Consider the following 19,053-nt stretch of genomic DNA (forward strand, 5'->3'; position numbering starts at 1 on the left):
TTCTTTTTTCTCTCAGCAAGTTTGTTTAATGTGATGAACAATGTTGTCATGAAGAACTCCAATAATTCCCCCCTAGTCAATAATTCACTGTGTAGCCAGAATGGAGGAGCACTTTGTGCAGATGGAAAGAGTTTCCCAAGAACAAAATGTGGTTGTGCAATGTATGGGCCTACTATGGCCATGGAACCAGCTGAAAGCTTCGTATATTAAGCTGGAAGCTTTGGAAAAACTACATATACTATACAAAGCTTTAAAGCCTCTGTATTCTATAAAGGCTTGTTCCTCAATCTCTATCTTACCTTTCTGGCTTACTTCGTATTTTCTGTCTGTCTAGCTGGGACATCAATAAAATTAATGGAATAGTTATTGTTTCTTTTACAAAGGTTCATTGACAGTCCAGTAGGACGAGGCAGTGAGGACTGTCCAGCTAAAGAGAAACTTTGTGCACACACACAACAAGATGAAAAAAGAGAGCCAAAGTCTAATGGGCAATAGAAATTCCCCAAACTTTGGGCTCAATGCAGCCCTTGGAAGCTGAGTACGAAGTCATTTGTTACACTTGCCATTTGCCTCATGCTGATTGTCCAGCAGGCTTTGTTGCTTGTGCAATGGAAGGGGAAGGAGTAACTGGATTTAGCCCCTCCAGTACCATACCACATTGTCACCCCAGCCTCCTTTACAAGCTAGCACAGAGGAACATCCCTAGTATGTAAAGAAAATGTGCTAATGAGTTTATTTCTGCCCCCCAACAGAGATAAAAGGTGCTTTTCCTGAAAGGGAGTTTCAGTGAGAGGTTGCCACTGAAGTGAGGCAATAGCAGACAGCAGGTTGCCATCATTTCAGAATTAAACCAAAGTCAGATACTTTTATAAGAGCAAATGATTATGCCCTGGTTTTGCACAGTTGACTAGTTTCTTTAGTTAAAAAAGAAACAAAATGTATCCTCTTGTCTCATTATCTTAGGAATTTTCTCCCTGTGCTTATACTTGCTTTAATGATACTTTTACTTTAATTATACTTCAGTGATACTTTCATATCCAGGGATTGAGCAGGTTTTAGTTCTAAGACTCCCTTAGCTTGTTAGGCAGGCTTTTTCAAAAGAACACAGACTGAAAGCTTTATGTTATTAGGGCTGAAATGTTATCACATGTGGATTGTCTTCTCCTAGCCAGTTATAGAAGATCATTTGGGAGTGAAAAGCTTTGTAACTTCAAGAACATCTTTATATTTGAGACTGGGTTTTTAGAGTGTAGTTGTAGCCACGATAGTCCAAGAAATGTGAGAAGCAAGGGTTTTTGGGTGGTGATATATTTTAATGGAGCAACTGTATAGTTGGGAGAGATGTTAGACAAGGTTTCAGGTGGAAAGTACCCTTCTTCAGGCCTGGGGCACTTTGTGCCTGAAACTTTATCTAACATCTCTCCCAACTATACAAGTACTCCAATAAAATATATAAAAAAAACCAAAAGCCCTTCCCTCTTTCAGGTTTGAGAGGCTCAATTGAATGCCTTTTTTAATACTAGCCCCAGTTAAGAGTGGTTTGAGTTCATTTCATACTAGTTTATCTGCCCTTACTTAGGAAACTATATAATTTCTGATTGTTTCAGGGAAAGACAATGAGACCTAACAGGAGAGAATGGAGCTATCCAAGAATGAGGGAGAGGGGTGCGAATATTCTCTGGAAATGGATGGTGAACAACAACTGGTACTTTTTTTAATTGGATGGACATACCATCTGTGCTTAATAGTGAGAGATTCAGTATGATGTAGCAAAGCAAAGTAAATAACATTCTTGAAAGTGAGGTCACAGTTGGATGCATCTCTACAAGATTGGCCACAGGAATAAAGTCAGTTGCTTGCTAAGTTGTGTTCAGACAGAGGGGTACCACACATGTGAAATCTTTATGGATCACAATGCATAAAATGTTTTTCAGATCATTTGCTCTCAGTAAAAAATGAACTATAACAAGGGGTATGTCATGAACCAACACAATATTAATGCCATATATGGACACTATGCATAAAAGACTCCATTTGATTCATCTGTCTTAATATCCTCATGAGAAAACTAGTGGTAGTCTGGTCTAGAATATTCACACCATTGTAATGTAACTTTTCCAAAATACAAATAAAAATAAGATCTAGGATTCTAGAAATCTAGATCCATCCCCACCTATATCATCCCACCCAAGGCTTTGTCTATCTAGGTCTTAAAATGAGTAGTATCTTTGCAGTAAGATGATATTTTACTTCACTGGTAGATATGCTTTTAAATGCATAAATAGCATTTTTTTTGTTTTTTGAAAAAAAGTTCAAAAAAGGCCCACCTTACATTCATGTGAAGAGACAGACAAAGGCCAAGGTCATTTCTTACTTACAACTTTTCAAATATTCACAGTACACCATGCATTTTGAGGCTTTGTCCCAGTGGTTAGCCAACAAAGCTATTCTAACCATGTATGAACATTGACTAGAAATGGAATTAGTTTTTCTGTGGATAGACTATTCACTTCCACTCTTGAAGTTCTTTGTCAATTTTAGGCACTTAGGGCCTATCTATCCCACCTCTGTGTGACACTCGGTGCTGTTGCCCTGCCCTGCCTATTTGCTTCTAGGAAATGGGGTCTAAATCCTGGAATTGAGGGCAAAACAAGTGGGCTGGAGCAGTACCAATAAACATGGCCAAGGCAGAGCACCATAGAGTGGTGGTGGGCACAAGCTCAGGGTGATTCTACAGCAGATGCATCGTCTCATTTTCAGGAGCTGTTACATTCTTAGCAGAGGCAATTGAGCAGGCAGTTCTTCACAATGGTCTTCCCAGGAGAAGCCCAGGAGGATGTATCTATGCCCTCAGGCTCATCCTGTCCTAAGGCTTTCCTGAATTGGAGGGCTTAGATAAGAATCTCTCTCTGTCTCTTTCATGACAGAAGCATTTAAATAATTTCATACATTACTCTGCAAAGCCTGGTCAGTAAGAAATAATTGCAGTAGTATAATTTGGGGATTGCAAGCAAAACATGAACCTGGGAGCCTATTTAGATGGGGTGCCAGAATAGTGAAGTGGGGGGAGCAGGGTGGGGTGGGTGGGGGTGGCTCAAGACAGCCTCCTGCTGATGCCAGGGCAGCTGTTGCTGCTACAGAAGGTATCAGGGTCACAGGGTGGCCAGGAGTTAGGGGCTTAACAAAGCAGCTTCTGGGTGTTGCTCTCCTCCCCTTCCACCACTGAACTTACCTTTTCCAGTCATACCTGGCAATACCATTCAGTGGCTGTTGCAATAGGCTTTCCATTAAACTCTTAGTTGCCGGCAGCACCAACAGCTCTTCCAACAGCAGCAGCAGCATCTGCCCATGAATAATTATACACTATTATTGTTCTCTGTGTAGCACTACCCCCCACAGCCCTGTATCCCACGTGTTAGGCACTGCTCAGTAGGGCTGTGCGAAATGGCACCATTTAGTTTTGCCTTGAGTTTCAACGGTTTGACAGAACAGCGTTCCGATTCAAATTTCATTTCAAGTCGAAACAGAAAGGCTGTTTTTGGTGCTATTTCAACATTTTGCTGGGGATGGGAAGTCAGCCCAGTTGCCCAGTTGGGCTGACTTCCCATCTCCGGCACTAGATTGCACCAGGGCGGGAGGCAGCCCAGCTGGGCTGCTTTCCCATCCCCGGTGCAGCCCAGACTCCTGCCCTCTGCACAATCTAGTCCAGCTGGGCTGCCTTCCGCCCTTGGCACGATCTAGCTGAGGAGTTTACAATCTATTTAGACAAAGAGTGGGAGAAAGGTAATACTGTAATCCTCAGCATTCAGTTTGACTTCTCAAATACTATTCAGGAAGATGTGAACCCCAGTTTTCTGAGTTCTAGCCCAGGGCCTGAATACCAAGGCTACCCTTTCTCTTTAAACATAATTTTAATTAATTATTTTATTTTGGGTGGAAGGAATACAGTGGAATTTTCAAGGCAATTGAATTTCCAGTGAGCTGATTTAGGATGCTGTGGATGCAGTAGCCTGGGTTCTGCCTCTGCTACTCCACAGAGAAATCCTTACAGATGGCTTTAAAAATGATTGCAGACAAGTTTTGGTGGTGGTTTTATTTTATTCCTTGCCTTTGTGAGGATGTGTCCCCTGCCAGAACAGAAGCACAGCACTGTGGCAAATTATTGAAACCATAATTCATGATAGGATAGGATACATGCAGTGACTAGCTAGATTCATTTATAGGGAGGAAAGAACACCATCTCAGCACGCACAAACAAAATTAGTAGTTTTAAAGCTATGGCTTACATCACATGACCAAAGGAAGATACATTAAGAAGTCCAACAGCAGTTCATTTTCATGGGTCAAGCGCATCTGGAAAGTTTTTATTGTTCAATGTTTTCTGAGAAGAGTGCATGAAGGTTTCATGTTTGCATCATCCCCCTAAAGCACGATACATTGTTCATTGGTATTCTGGCCAGCGAGTCCCTACAAAGCTTATCAATGACTGCTGTACCTCAGGCTGATACAGACTCTGTAATGATCTTAAATGCATCTATTAGGGTGCTGGTGACAGCAAAGCCAAAAACTGAACCTCTCTGCACAGCTGGATATTAGCTAAATAGAATGATTTATTATTATCTTTTTTGTCAGATAATGTAAAAAGGGGACTCTTTTTAAATGTTTTATTCATACAGTTATAGAAACAATATTCCAGCACAAGAGGAATATGAAGGAAATTCTCAAGGTTGAAGTTATTGCATTTATACAAAGGAAATAATATATAACTATGCTGATAAATAATCACCTTTACTATTTACCTATCTTATCATGTATGTGTTTGTATACACACACACACTCAACAATATTAAGTAGCATTCAAAGGATCTGGCTAGAGACTGTGGCTTACTGGTTGGTGAACTTTTGTCCTCCCACTAAATCAGAAATGAAATCCACATAATGGGACATGATTATAACTCTTCACATAACATGTACAAATAGATATGCAAAGGAGAAGAAGAGACACAGTGGCAGGGGAAAAGGAGGGAGCTAAGTTTGGCAAAGAAGTAGAAACAAAAGGTAGCAAAAATAATGGAAGTAAGGTGGATCATACTTTCCTCAGTGAATGCTACTGTATATGTTTAGCTATTGCTGACAGGCCACATTCTATTCTGTTGTGTGTGCAAATGCCACCTGGACATCAGCCAGAGGCCCACTGTAGCTTTGTTGGGAGGTATGATGTTTTAAACATATACCCCTGTCTCCCCAATGTAATCAGATAAAGGACCATCCACTGGGTCTGAAACTTGTGGTGAACAGCTCTGCTTTCTAGGAGTGATGGATAAGAAGAAACCAAATCTTATGCTTATCAATTAGAGACCTACATATGCAAACCCCAAATCACAAACTTACAACAGGGAAATGAAAATCTACAACCAGAAAAGTAGGTTACATCTGAAGTTCATTACAACATGATTTCATCATCTAATACAGATATTTTGTTCAGTTGGAACAGTGTTTACTTCCCTGTTACCTTCCCAGTAAGCACATGGTAGGGCATGCCCTATTGTGATGATTTTTGCCTTTCCCATAACTGCTTATAGTTGATCTTTAATGGATGCATTTGGGAGCGGGATCCCTTTTATGACAGGGTTAGCTGGAAGACACAAATTCTCTTATTATTCCTTTGGTAGTTTTCTTGTTGTAAAGCCTATATTAATGACAGGATTTATTTAGGAAGGTTTAATTGGCAATATATGTATTTCCCTCCTCTTAATACACAGAAAAAGTTGTAATAATTTTCTTTTACAAGCACAGTCCCATCCTTATGGGGTTAGGATACTGCCAACTGATTATTTACAGCAGCTTGGCATCTATTCTTGCCACCACAGAGATATTAATATTACAAAGCATTTTTCCCAATTTGCCATGCATTTACTTTTAGGATACATCTTATACAGGCATAAATCGATGCAGGTCTGTGGATATAAAAGCACACAGATTTACACTGGCTGAAGTTCTGACCCCTGATGTCCTTTATAACATGCACTTTTATTCCTCTTATACGTTCTGTTTTAATTTCTAATAGGGCTAAACAGTATCCTTACAAACTGTAAAAAGATTTTTTGCATTGCAATATGAATTCCATTGCATAGTGCTTAAAAAAAAGAAATCTCTATTTGCCTTCTTTGTGCATTAAAACAATTCTAGTAAGAGCTATAGGCACAGATAGAAGTACAGCTCCTGGATCCAACTTCACAGAAAGTGCCATGAGTTAGACCAATTCCCTTGACTAAACAGACGTTAGCTGTTTGGTTGGGAAGCTGGGGGATTGAGCTCCAATTTGGAGCTGATCCAGGGAGAGAGGCTGCATCTCTTCAGCCTCTTTCCATTGCTCTGCCCCCCCACCCCCCGCCCCCAGAATGACCTCTCTCCACTCCCTCCCCCTGCTCCCATTCTGAAAACAGCACTAGGAGCAGGGCTGAGCTGCATCAGCTAAGCCTGCTTCTGGCATGCACAGATACAAGTTAATAAAGGTGCTTGCTCTGCTTTGGAGCACCTTCATAAGAACACTCATGTAATGAGGTTCAGTTTGTTGTGGGATTGGGCCCTTTTAAAGTGCCCTGCAGCCAGGTACTTGTGTTTGATTATGGCTGTAGAGCAGGAGTTTTCAACATTTTTAAAGGTGTGTACCCCTTCTGGACTGTTCCCTCTTCCGGACATGGAGTGGGGTGGGGAGCAGGGAGAGGGCACATGCGGCAGCCAGTCAATGAGCAGGGGGGATGGGTCCCCACCAGCTGGATGCAAAACAGGGGTACTTGGGCACAGGGAAGTGGCACGCAGCGACAGCGCAGAATGCTGGCTGGTGACACCATGTGGCTCCAGTGGAGCAGGCGGGTCAAGTAGCATTGGGGGTGAGGCTATCCAGCACTCTACACCACTGCTGTGCACTGCTTCCATGTGCCCAAGTACCCTCGTTTCTCCATGCCGCCACCATGTACCTCCTGGGGTATGTGTACCTCTGACTGACAACCCCTGCTGTAGCGTGCTTTCACAGGCCAGATCAGGCAAAAATTGTCACTTTGGCTACACCTTATATTAAACATTGAAGTTTCACTTGGCAAATAATGTGTGAATGGGCCCTTTTGATGCAAAGGGATTCATGTCTGCATCTAATTTAGGCTTTCTAGCTATTTATAATGCTCCCATCAACATGGCATCCCAGCACTTTTTTTTTCCAAGTGTTCCTGTGAATTCTGGATCTGAATAATTTTTTAAAAAGAGATTAAATAGGAAAACTGCAGCATTTCATCTCTTTTGTGTATAGACAATCACATATAGAAAATGTATATAGAAAATCTTGTGATTTTTCTTAGGTTACCTAAGATTTTTTTTTAAGGTTACCTCATAACTGGGCTCTGCTTTGATTGGGAATTTCATGAAACCTTACTGAACATATTGATAAACATGGGCTGAGGTTCAAGTTTGTAAGAAAACTCAGATAAATTGCCAAGCTGGGTGGAGTTACAAATAATTTGGGTGGAGGACAGGATAGCGTTTCAGAATGACCTGTCCTAAATTAGAGAAATGGTCTGAAATTAACTGAATGAAAGTGAATACGGAAAAATACAAAGTTAGGCTGGAACAACTGTATGCACGAATACAGAATGGGGAATGACTGGTTAAGCTGCAGTATTGGAAAAAAAGAAATGAGGGTTATAGCAGATCATGGACTAAATAGGAGTCAACAGTGTGCTCTTATTGCAAAAAACCCCATAGCATACTGGGTTAGATTAGCAGGACTGACACTTGCAAATCAAGTGATTATTCCACTTTATTCAGTTCTGATGAGGCCTCACCTGGAATATGTGTCCACACTTCAAGAAAGACACAGACAAGTTGTAAGAAGTCCAGCAGAGAACAATGATTAGAAGTCTAGGAAATATAATTTACAAGGAAAGTTTAGAGGAACCGGATTCATTTTGTTTGGAGAAAAAGGCTTGGTGGGGCTGGGGGGATTTGATAATTGCCTTTTAATACCTGAAAGATGACTATATAGAGGAAGGTGATAGTCTATTTTTTTTTACCTGAAGGAGACAGGACAAGGAGCAACAATTTTAAATTGTAACAACGGAAATTTAGGTTAGATATTAGGAAGAAGTTTCTTACAACATTTAACATTGGACCATATTAACTAGAGATCTTGTTAGTCTGTATGAACAGATTAGACAAACAGTTGGATGAGGTTGTTTGATGATCCTGTCTTGAGTAGAGGGCTGGACTAGTGGACTTCCAACGTTCCAGCCCTCTTTTTCTGATTTAACTTGCTTATAATTCCAGATTTCCTTGTGAAAAGCTGTTCTTTAGATACAGTAGGTAGAATCTATTTCACCCCCACAAAATACATAGATTCATAAATACTAGGGCTGGAAGGGACCTTGAAAGATCATTGAGTCCAGCCCCCTGCCCCAGGGGCAGGAAGTCAGCAGGGATCATAGATCCCAGCAAGACAAACATCCAAATGTCTCTTGAAGGTGTTCAAAGCAGGTGCTTGAACCACCACCGACAGCAGTCTATTCCAAACCTTGGGGGCTTATGTCCAGCCTGAAACAGTCATGGAGGAGTTTGTGACTGTTCGACCTTATCATCCCTTGGGGTGCTCTGGTGAACAGATGTTCCCCCAGATCCTGGTGAGCACCCCTGATAAACTTATAGGTGGCCACCAGATCACCCCTGAGAGGCCGAGAGCCATGGGACTCATCAGCCTGGAAAAGCGCAGGTTCAGGGGTGATCTGGTGGCCACTTACAAGTTTGTCTTGTCTTTACATCCTCATCTTTCAAATTATCAAATTATTTGCACAAGGGCCTTTTGTCATTACTACCCAATAAAAAAATCTCCATAAAAATAGAACATTTCTGTTTGACCATTATGATAACTATTTGTCTGTTTATTTTAAAGTCAGGTTAATATTACAATGATTTTGAAAAACCAATGTACCACAGCATAAGTAGAACATGGCTAAGGTATTAATAAAATGAAATATGGTTAGGAGAGATCTTGTTTGTTCTGTGTGAATGAGACTAGATAATTTTCAAAGCAGTAGACATATACTTGTATCTAGAAAAATGTCCATCTAATTTGGATGAACTGTTTACAGTCATGTGTCTTATTCATCTATATAGGTGGATAAAGACAAACATCAGTGAGAAAACTGCATGTAGTGTTTTACTTAGAATCAGGCAGTAGTTTCTTAGTGTTGCCGAAAGTATACATGTCTGGCCTTTAAGGCCGTTTTTCAGTTTGTCTAGGGGAACAAAAATCTTAGATTTAATACTCAACTGTCTGAGAACGCCTCTTGCTAATTTACAAACATGTTATTAGCTATTAGGTAATTGATCAAAGAGGGCAAGGTAATAGATATTTGTGTTTTTATGTGCTTTGTGCTGTCTTCATAAAGATATTGGTCTAACTAACATGTTTCAGGCTACAGCACAAACCTTTCAGTGTTAATGGTTACTGCTGTTATTAAATTATTTTCTAATTAAGATAAGCTCAATTAAACAATTTGAAGACCCAATGAAATAAAACACAGAGCCTCAAAATTCAATTAATTTCAACTGGAGGACTAAAATGCCACATGCTGAAGACAGCAATGATGGTTATCGTCATTAGCAAATTGATGTCACCCAATGCAAGGGCCTGAATAACCCTGAGGATTCAATCCAGCAAAATACTTAGCCAGGCGCTCTACTTCAATTGGTCACTGACTTCAGTTATCTCAAAGCCCTTCAACCCTCATTTCTTTAGATATTTCTCTACTCAGTCTTTATTTGCTATTTGTCAGGGGACGATTGGGGCAAGGCCGGCTGGGGCTTGGCAGTAGCAAAGTACAAACCAAGGGATTAGGATCAGTGGTTGAGACTAGGGCCACAAATCAAGCATCAGGAACAAGGACTCAGGCAGGGCCCAAGAGCTAGAAAAAGGCAATGAGTGCTATTGCTTGCCTTCTGGGCATGGAAAGGGCTGCTGCCTGTGAGCAAACATGTCTCTGAAGGTAACTAGGCTCAGCTGGAAGTAGGCTGCTGGCCACCAGACCCACTCTGGTAGTCTGAGGCCAGCTGGGGCTAGTCAGCCTGTCTCTTGCCCCTGCTTCTGATGCAGTTTCCCTTTAAGCCCATTCTTGACCTTCTCTGAATTTTTCATAACAAGACAAAATAAAACATCATGCATTTTCAGCAGAGGCCTCACTTAATATCCATTGCCCTTGAGTATTTTGTCTTAAGCCTAGGTTATTACTCTGGAAACCGAAAGAACAAAAAAAAAAATGGTAATACCATGTGGACTTTGGAGAAGGCATAGAAATTTGTTATGGATGAGTCATTCATGGATAGCATAGATAAATTTGACATGGATAAGTCAGTCATAGATAGCACATGGATGGGATAATGAAGAATAAGCCATCATATCTGTCAGCTGTATTCTCCTGCATATGCTTCAATAGTGCAAGAACATTTCTGTTGAACTCAGTAAAGTTACTGTGATATAAAACTTGTACATGAGGGAAGAATAAAGCTTAAAATTCAGTAAGTACAAACACAAGAGGCCCACTCACTCATGGTAATGTAAAATGAGGGTTAGTTCAGTGGAGTTACTTCTAATTTACAACAGCATGAGAGTGGACGCTGATGTTTAATGTGAATAAAGGATCATAAAACCCATAAATCTCTGTTGCTAACTATTGGTTTTATCACGTGTCAGTTTTTGACAGATTTTCTCAAGGCTTCAGCCCCGCAAATCACCTTAGCTGTCATTTAAGTTAAGAAGTAGTTTTAAATGTCATGTGATTTTTGAACATTAAGTGTTATCTTTTCATGTGTTAAATGATCTTAAAATGGGAGTATCTGAATATTAAAGCAGGAAAAGACAGGCTAAATGCCCCTTGTGCATCTTAAAGTTACACCTCTGAGCAAGGATCATCTCCAAGGGTTGTTTGGCAGCTTCTGCTGAAGTAACATAATTCTTCTCCATGGGGCCAATACCAGCAATTTGCAGTCCTTCAGTATCCCAGGATCCACTTCTCTCAGCTACCCTCCTACCCCCACATGGATGATCTGTCATCCAGATTCTACTGCCTTGAATTGACAGAGCTGGGGAAACCCTCACAGTTGTCAATGAATAGGGAACTGTGAGGGAGAGGGGATGGGTGAGCAAGGAATTGCTGGGGAGCCATGGAGGGGCGGGTTGAGTGGGGTGCTGCCAGAGAACCAGAAAGCCAGGCAACCATAGAGCAGAGTTGGCAGCTCCTAATTGTGCTCCTGCTTTCCAGCTCTCCAGTGGTAAGTCAGAGCTGTGCATATTAAAGAGGGTATTAACCCTTACTGTGCGACTGCACACAGCACATACTAACTTTAATACTGCCTAACATTCCTTAGAGTTAGCTCATGTGAATTGTAACATGTAACACCCTAAGAGTTGCTAATACCATTATCCCCATCCTGCTTTGATTCCTCGTTAACTGTACAAGCGGTCAATCATACACACTTGTCTTCTTGAAACCTACTGAAGCAGGAAAGGAAAAATCAAGTTGCACTTCTGTTCTCATTCCCAGACAGCCATAACTTACTTAACTCTCTGGCTTTTAGGTGGAAAGCTGCCACTATCTTTCTTTTCTATTTTCTGCGTGCATTTAACAACTTGGACAATCAAGTTTAATAAATTCCCTGTACCATATTTGACAAGTATCTTTAGTTTGGAAAGTGAGGTTATGTCCATTGGCAATGTTGATTTTTTATTTTCTGGTTATCACTAAGCATAAATCACTCTGTCTGCAAAGGTGAAATAAAAAGAAATTCAGTATAGATTGTAAGGTAGGGTGTTGAATGGTATCCCTAATATGGAATACGTGCAAATTCATCACTGATGCCTCTCCCAGAATTGCAACACCAAGTCACTGAATTGCCATTTGTAGTGAAGCTTAGTGTCATTTATTCTATTAAGGCTGACCTTGGAATTTTGGCTCACATTCATTTTGAAATCACATTCATTGCTTTGGCTCACATTCATTTTGAAATGACATTCATTGCTTACTCTCTGGCAAAGAAAGAGGTCTAGCTACATGTCCTGCTTGCTAAAGCATGAAGTTGCATTACCAACCATTGTTGTGCATGTGCTATGCATTTTAGTTTTCTAGGACTGTCCCAATTGGCAAGGGTCTGTACTGAACATCTTCAGCAGGGGAAACGGCTCATGAAATTAGTCTTGACCTAATATAGTTACTGCTGTCTATTTTTTCTGTGAAGATGGAAGGCATCTTGGATGCTAGTGATCATGAAATGGGTAAGATTCAAGATTCTTGAGAGTGGAAAGAGGGAGAACTGCAAAATATAGTCAATGGACATTGAGGAAGCGGACCACAATAACTCAGAGAACTGGTAGGGAAGCATCCATGGAATACAGATCCAAGAGGAAAGGAGCTCAAGAGGGTTGGCAGTTTCTTATATAAACAATATTAAGGGCATAAGCCCACTGTGAAGGAAATGTAGGAAATATAGTAACATCACTTAGCTCTCTAGTGACCTGACTCTCAAGGAATCATACAAAAAAATGCATCAGATTTCTAAGGATAAGCATGAGGATATAGCATGAATATGAAGAGAATGGTAATGATTGGGTCTTGGTGACTATTTTAGTGGTCATATCTCCCATTGACTCTGGGGGCTGGGCTCAGAGGGTTGGGGGCGCAGGTAGTTTTTCTCCTCAATCCTTCCAGTTACAGGTCACAGGCACAGGAGGGAGAGATGTATTGAAGAAGTCAACAGAAGACAGTGGTGTTGGTACCATCACGAAGGCTTTGGCTTCTTTGATCACAGTCCATACTTCAGAGAAAGAGGCAGTGGTTTGTTGGGAAGGGTTTGCCTCCACCTCACTCCAATGGGAAATAAGCTCTTTTTGGCCAGAATGTCTGACCTGTCTGACAGGGCTTTAAACTAAGATCACCAGGGGATGGGTAGACAATCACTAGTGCAGGCCCTGGAAGTGACAACCAAAGAAAAACCACCTGCTGGTCTGGTAACACAAGGGAACTCACTCCTACCCCAGCCCAAGGACAAGACCCTAAGAGGACAGGGAAGTCTGGGGCTTCCAATGGCAGGCTTAGCTGCCTGCACACAAATGCCAGTATCAGAGGGAAAGAACAGCAGGAACTGATCCTTCCACTAAGCAAAGATGAATACGATATCATAGGGATAACAGAGACCTGGTGGGACTCCACCCATGACTGGACCACAGGTATTGATGGTTATACCTTGTACAGGAGGGATTGTGTTGCAAGGAAGGGTGGGGGTGTAGCTCTCTATGTGGAGGAGCAGTACACTTCCCTAAAAGCAGAGATTGGCACACAAGGAGGGTGACTTGAGACCCTCTGGGTTAGGACACAGGGAGAACATGGTGAAGGGGATATAGCAGTAGGAGTCTACTACAGACCTCACCAGGAGGAAGAGTCTGACCATGAATTTGCTAGGGATCTGGAAGAGCTTGCATGCTTTCGGTACATGGTCGTCATGGGTGACTTCAACCACCCTGGCATCTCATGGGAAGAGCATTCAGCCAGATCTGATCGGTCGTGAAACTTACTCACATGCATTGACAAGTTCTATTTGACTCAAGAAGTCTACAGGCTGACAAGAGATAAGGCACTGCTGGACCTGGTACTGGCCAAAGGGGATGATCTAGTCAGTGACTTGAGGATTGGAGGGAAGCTTGGCGACAGTGATAATGATCATTTCCTCTATCCATTGCAAAGCTGGCAAATCAGTCAGCAATGCAGAAATCCTTGACTTTAGGAAAGCTGAATTTCACAAGATCGGGAAGTTGGTTGTTGAGGCCCTGAGACATCATGATCTGACAGGGAGGGGAGTCCACGATGAGTGATCGCTCCTTAAGGATGTAACCCTAAAAGCACAAGGAAAGTCCATTCCATCCCATAGAAAAGGTAGCAAAAGGGCTGGGAGACCCCCTTGGCTCAATAGGGAACTCATGGACCTCCTGAATCTGAAAAGAGAAGCTTATAAAGGGTTAGAAGTTGGGAACTACCGCTAAGAAGGATTATTCAGCACTGTCCCACATGTGTACAGAGTGGACCAGGAAAGCCAAGGCTGAAACTGAACTCAAACTAGTTACAGGAAGCAAGGAACATAAAAAGTCCTTCTTCAATTATGTGGAAAGTTGAAAAACAAAACAAAACAAAAAAACCCCCCACACACACAAGGGAAACATTGGATCCTTGCTGAACTAAATGGGGCAACTGACATGCAGGAAAAAGCTAGTCTCCTCAACAATGCCTTTGCATCGGTTTTCTACCAGCCCAAGATCACCCTGCCTAACAGGATACAGGACTACCAGGGTAAGGGCAATCATATGCCTATAATTCATGAAGATCTTGTTAGGGAACAGCTTGAGAAGCTGGACATCCACAAGTCATCTGGCCCAAATGGAATGCACCTTAAAGTGCTAAAAGAGTTGCCTGACATTGAAAACTCGTGGTGCTCAGGAGAGGTTCCTGAAGATTGGAAGAAGGCCAATGTGGTGCCTATCTTCAAGAAAGGAAGGAAGGACGGACTTTTTTTAACTACTTTATTCAGGGGTTCAGGGATACAAAAAGGTTGGCCACTAACAAAGCAAAAAAAATACTATCAAACCAAAAACACCATGTCATTGCATTCAACACATCACACCGTGACAGACACCTTCACTACATTCCATGTCGTGTCTTACATGCTAGTTATGTGGTCGGAGTGCCAGCCACACGGTCATAACTATAAATAAACAATTTGTATCCTGCTCTATCCAATCATACACGTGACAACACCTTCAACTTCCCATACAAAAAGAAAGCAAAAAAGCAGCCTGGTGAGGGCCCAGGATGCGGCATGAGCTGGAAGTTGTAGTCTGACACCGAGCCAACCCGGTCGCCCAGACCGGTCATGACATCAGAGCGTGTATTTGAGATGGCCATCCTCCACGTGGCACAGCGCTCCCTCAAGGGCCCAGCGTGTCTCAAAGGCGGGTTTCGCCTGCTGGAGCACACCGTACTCAAACTCCAGCGAGAGGGGCGCGCCTGCACCAGGAGGCAGAAAAACCGCAGGGCATCATCTGAGCTGGTCCCGGCAAACCAGTTTTGGCAGCTCATGAGGACGGCCATCTTGGCCTGACCTAGTAAAAAGTTGGCCAGGCAGACGGGGCCCTTCTCAGCTGCCCGGTATGGGTAGGAGCACACGTAGGTGGCCTCTGAGAAGCTCCTGCCCAGCGCTCACAGCAGCGGCTCAAGGGTAATAAAGAGCGGCCGCAGGCAGGGACAGTCAAGGAAGGTATGAAAGAGGGTCTCCTCAACACCCCTGGGCAGAAGGGACAGGCCGTTGAGGTGGCTGGCTCAAAGTGGGACGCAAATGTGCCAGCGGCTAGGATGCCATCCAGCAACCGCTACTGCAGGTCACCAGTCTTCTTGGCGGTTGGCGGCTTATACAACGTGCGCCACGCCTGGCGGCCTGGTGGAGAATCTGGCGGCCCCAGGCACTGTTGCCACGGTGTATCGGGGCAGCCCGCCAGCACTTGGGCATGGCGGACATGAACCACCCAGGCATATAGGCTTCTATGCGACAGAAAAGCAAAAGCGCAACCCATGTCACTGTCAGGAGGCACAGGGAGTGTCAGCAGGGTGCCAGGGCCACTGGCCAGCTTGCCGGCCATGGCCGGGGTGACTGGTAATGCAGGAAAAGCCTCACTCGGGACATCCGCAGCACAGGGGACCTGGCCCGCCCGGCGACGGTTGTCCAGGGTGGCTGCTGCCTCCACTGGGAGGGTAGCTTGGATGTCACACAGGAGACAGCCCATGCTACGGACAGAGTGCATGCCCAGCCAGGTGGTCAAGGCCTCGGGCGAGAGCCAGGCCGACCGAGCGGGGTCAAAGAGATGGCTCAGGTGGAGGACACACACCTGGATGAGAACGGCCGTGAGACTGGCGGAGTCCAGGCTCGGCATGGGGCGCCTCAGAACTGGGTTGTGCACTAGGGGGTCCCTCAGCAAATGTGGGAACTGCAGGTGATGGGCCTGGGGCTGGAGGTGGAAAGTGGCGTGCCAGGCTCATACCATACCACGGTAGAAAGCCAGAAGCACCGCCCAGTTCAAAAGCATGAGGTCCAACAGAAAGAGCTCCCGGTCAAAGCCAAGGGCCCCCACCCTCTGCAGAATCCGGCACGCCAATTGTTGCCAAGGTAGGCGCTCCTCGCTGTACAGGAGCTGTTGAAGGGCCTGCAGGCAGAAGCTGACCACCTTGCTCGCAAGGTCAACCAAACTCTGGCCCCCCTCAGCTACAGGGAGGTAAAAGACAGCTCACGGGAACCAGTGGCACCCATCCCAGAAAAAAAAAAACCCACAAAAAAAAATGACCAGGAGGCTCTGGAGTTTCTCGAGTAGGTCCTGTGGCAGATTGAGTATGGTGCACCGGTGCCACAAGGTTGCCGCTGCTAGGTTGTTTGCGATGAGGGCACGTCTGTGGTAGGAGAGGCTGGGTAGGCGCCAGTACCACCTTTGTAGGCGGGCCTCCACTCCTTCCTCGAGGCCGGCCCAGTTGCGCGCCATGAAGGTCAATGGCCCTAGGAAAATGCCGAGGACCTTGAGGCCCTGACAGAGCCAGGTAAGGCCCCCTGACAAATCTGGGGGGGGTCATGGTGACCCACACACCAAGCAACAGTGTATCACTCTTGGCCCAGTTGATTTGGGCTGAAGAGGCGCGTTCATAGGCTCACTGGCAGTCAGGGCCTCCACTTTTTCCTGGGTGTTAAGGAAGATGGTCAGGTCGTCTGCATATGCTGATAGCCGGAGTGGAGGGGCAATGGACAGGCCCATGGCCGGTGGCAAAGCCACACCACCCAGGTGGTGCCGCAGTGCATGCAGCAGTGGCTCAATGGCCAGGGCATAGAGCATGCCCGACAGGGGGCAGCCCTGACGGATGCCTCTGCATGCGGAGAATGGGGCACAGAGCACTCCATTCACCTTAAGCAGACTGGAAGTGTCTTGATACAAGACCTGGAGGGCCCTGGTGAAAAGGGACCCAAAGCCAAAGGCCTCCAGGGTCTGAAAGAGGTTGGCGTGGTTTACCCAGTCAAAGGCTTTCTCCTGATCCAAAGAGATGAGGCCAATGTCTAGGCCAAAGAGTTCACTGGCTGTAAGCAGGTTGTGCAGCCAGGTTGTCTTGGATGGTTCTGCCCGGCATGCAGTAGCTCTGCTCAGGCCCGGTGATGGGGGCCATGACAGTGCGGAGGCGGGTGGCCAGTGCTTTGGCCAGAATCTTGTAGTCCGCACACAGCAGGGAGACCAGCCGCCAGTTCTTAATGCAGCCAAGGTCTCCCTTCTTGGGCAGCAGTGTGAGCACTGCATGGCAGCAAATGATTGACAAGACCTTGTCGACAAGACTCTCCTGGAAAACATGCAGGAGACACGGACCGAGAAGAGACCAGAAAGTCTTGTAGAACTCAGCAGGTAACCCGTTGAAGCCTGGGGCCTTGCCAGAGGTGAGGCCAGCTGCAGCAGCTGTCAGCTCTGCCAGAGACAATTCCTGCTCAAGCTCACTGGCCTCCAGGGCACAAAGGCATGGCAGACCCTCACGGAGTTCCCGCATAGACTCAGGGCAGGATGGCTCAGCCGCAAACAGGTCACAATAGAAGGCAATGGCGTGCTCACGTACTTCACCCGGGTCAGCGATTACCCTGGCTCTCAGGGGTCTTGAGGTGATCTAAGGCTTTGCTCATTGCCTGCCATCGCTCCAGGTTCAAGAAGAAGCGGGTTGGGGCATCTGTTTCTGCCAGCTCTTGGCAGCGGGCGTGGATCCTCACTTCACAGGCCGTACTCTCCGCCAAGTCATGCAGGCACTTCCTACGGAACTGGAGGCTCTTGCGCAGCACTGCATCACTGCCGGCAGCCAGCAGGGCAGCCTTGAGCTCTACCACATCTTCCTCCAGCTCTCTGATATGGTGGCGCAGTTCATTGGTGGCCAGCCGCATGTACTGCTGGCAAAAAGCCCGGATCTGTACCTTGCCCACATCTCACCATAGCTTCCAGGAGTAATTCAGTCTTGTGGCCTCCCAGCCCTGCCAAAAGTTGGCAAAGCAGTCCCAGAAGTAAAAGTCTTGAAGAAGGCTGATGTTGAAGCACCAACAGGCACTTGAGTGCAGGTTCTCCCCAGCAGGCTCAATTCACAGCATGCCATGCCATGATCTGATAGTCCTGAGGGAATGATGCAACCACTGCGTAGGAGTGGCAGATGGTGCCTGGTAACATAAATGTGGTCGAGGCGGGCCATAGTAAGACCGCCGGCATTCATCCTGGCGTGTACTGGTGCGTGTCGGGGTGCAGGGCTTGCCAAACATCAACGAGGCCTGCAGTCTCCAAGATGGACTGTAGCTTGCGGGCTGAGGGCAGGTGAGGCTCAGGTCCCGTACGGTCTAGCGTGGTGTCAGTAGTACAATTAAACTCCTCATCTACAAGGAGCAGGTCATCATTCTCACTAGCATCACGCAAAAGGGTGGCCAAGGTCTCGAAGAAAGTGACCCTCTCCTGGCCATCAGTAGGTGCATAAACGTTGATGAGTAGCAGGTGGTGTTGTGTTATGGTGATGTGGACAGTCAGTAGGCATCCGGGGACAATCTCCCGTGCCACCTCTGTGTCATGCTGTAGTTGTGACAATAGAAGAGTCGCAACTCTGGCGCTAAGGTTGGTGCCGTGACTAAAAAACAACTGGCCTTGCCAGGCAGCATGCCAAGCCAACTGATTGAGCCTGTTGGAATGCGTCTCCTGGAGGAAGGCGACAGGAGCTCCAGGACAGCCTCCTGTTTCACCGGATCTCGACAGCCATTGATGTTAAAAGTACCAATGGTTGTGGCTGCTGTGGGTGTGGGTATGGGAAAGGAAGAGTGAGGTAAGGTGTAAATAGAAGAGTGAGCCCCCGAGAGCAGAGCAAAAAGCAGAGACAGGTCAAAAAAAAAAAAAAAAGGCCTATCATGCCCTACTCTACTCCAGGG

The sequence above is a fragment of the Alligator sinensis genome, unplaced genomic scaffold (assembly GCF_000455745.1).
Source record: "Alligator sinensis unplaced genomic scaffold, ASM45574v1 scaffold82_1, whole genome shotgun sequence".
NCBI classification, from domain to species: Eukaryota; Metazoa; Chordata; order Crocodylia; family Alligatoridae; genus Alligator; species Alligator sinensis.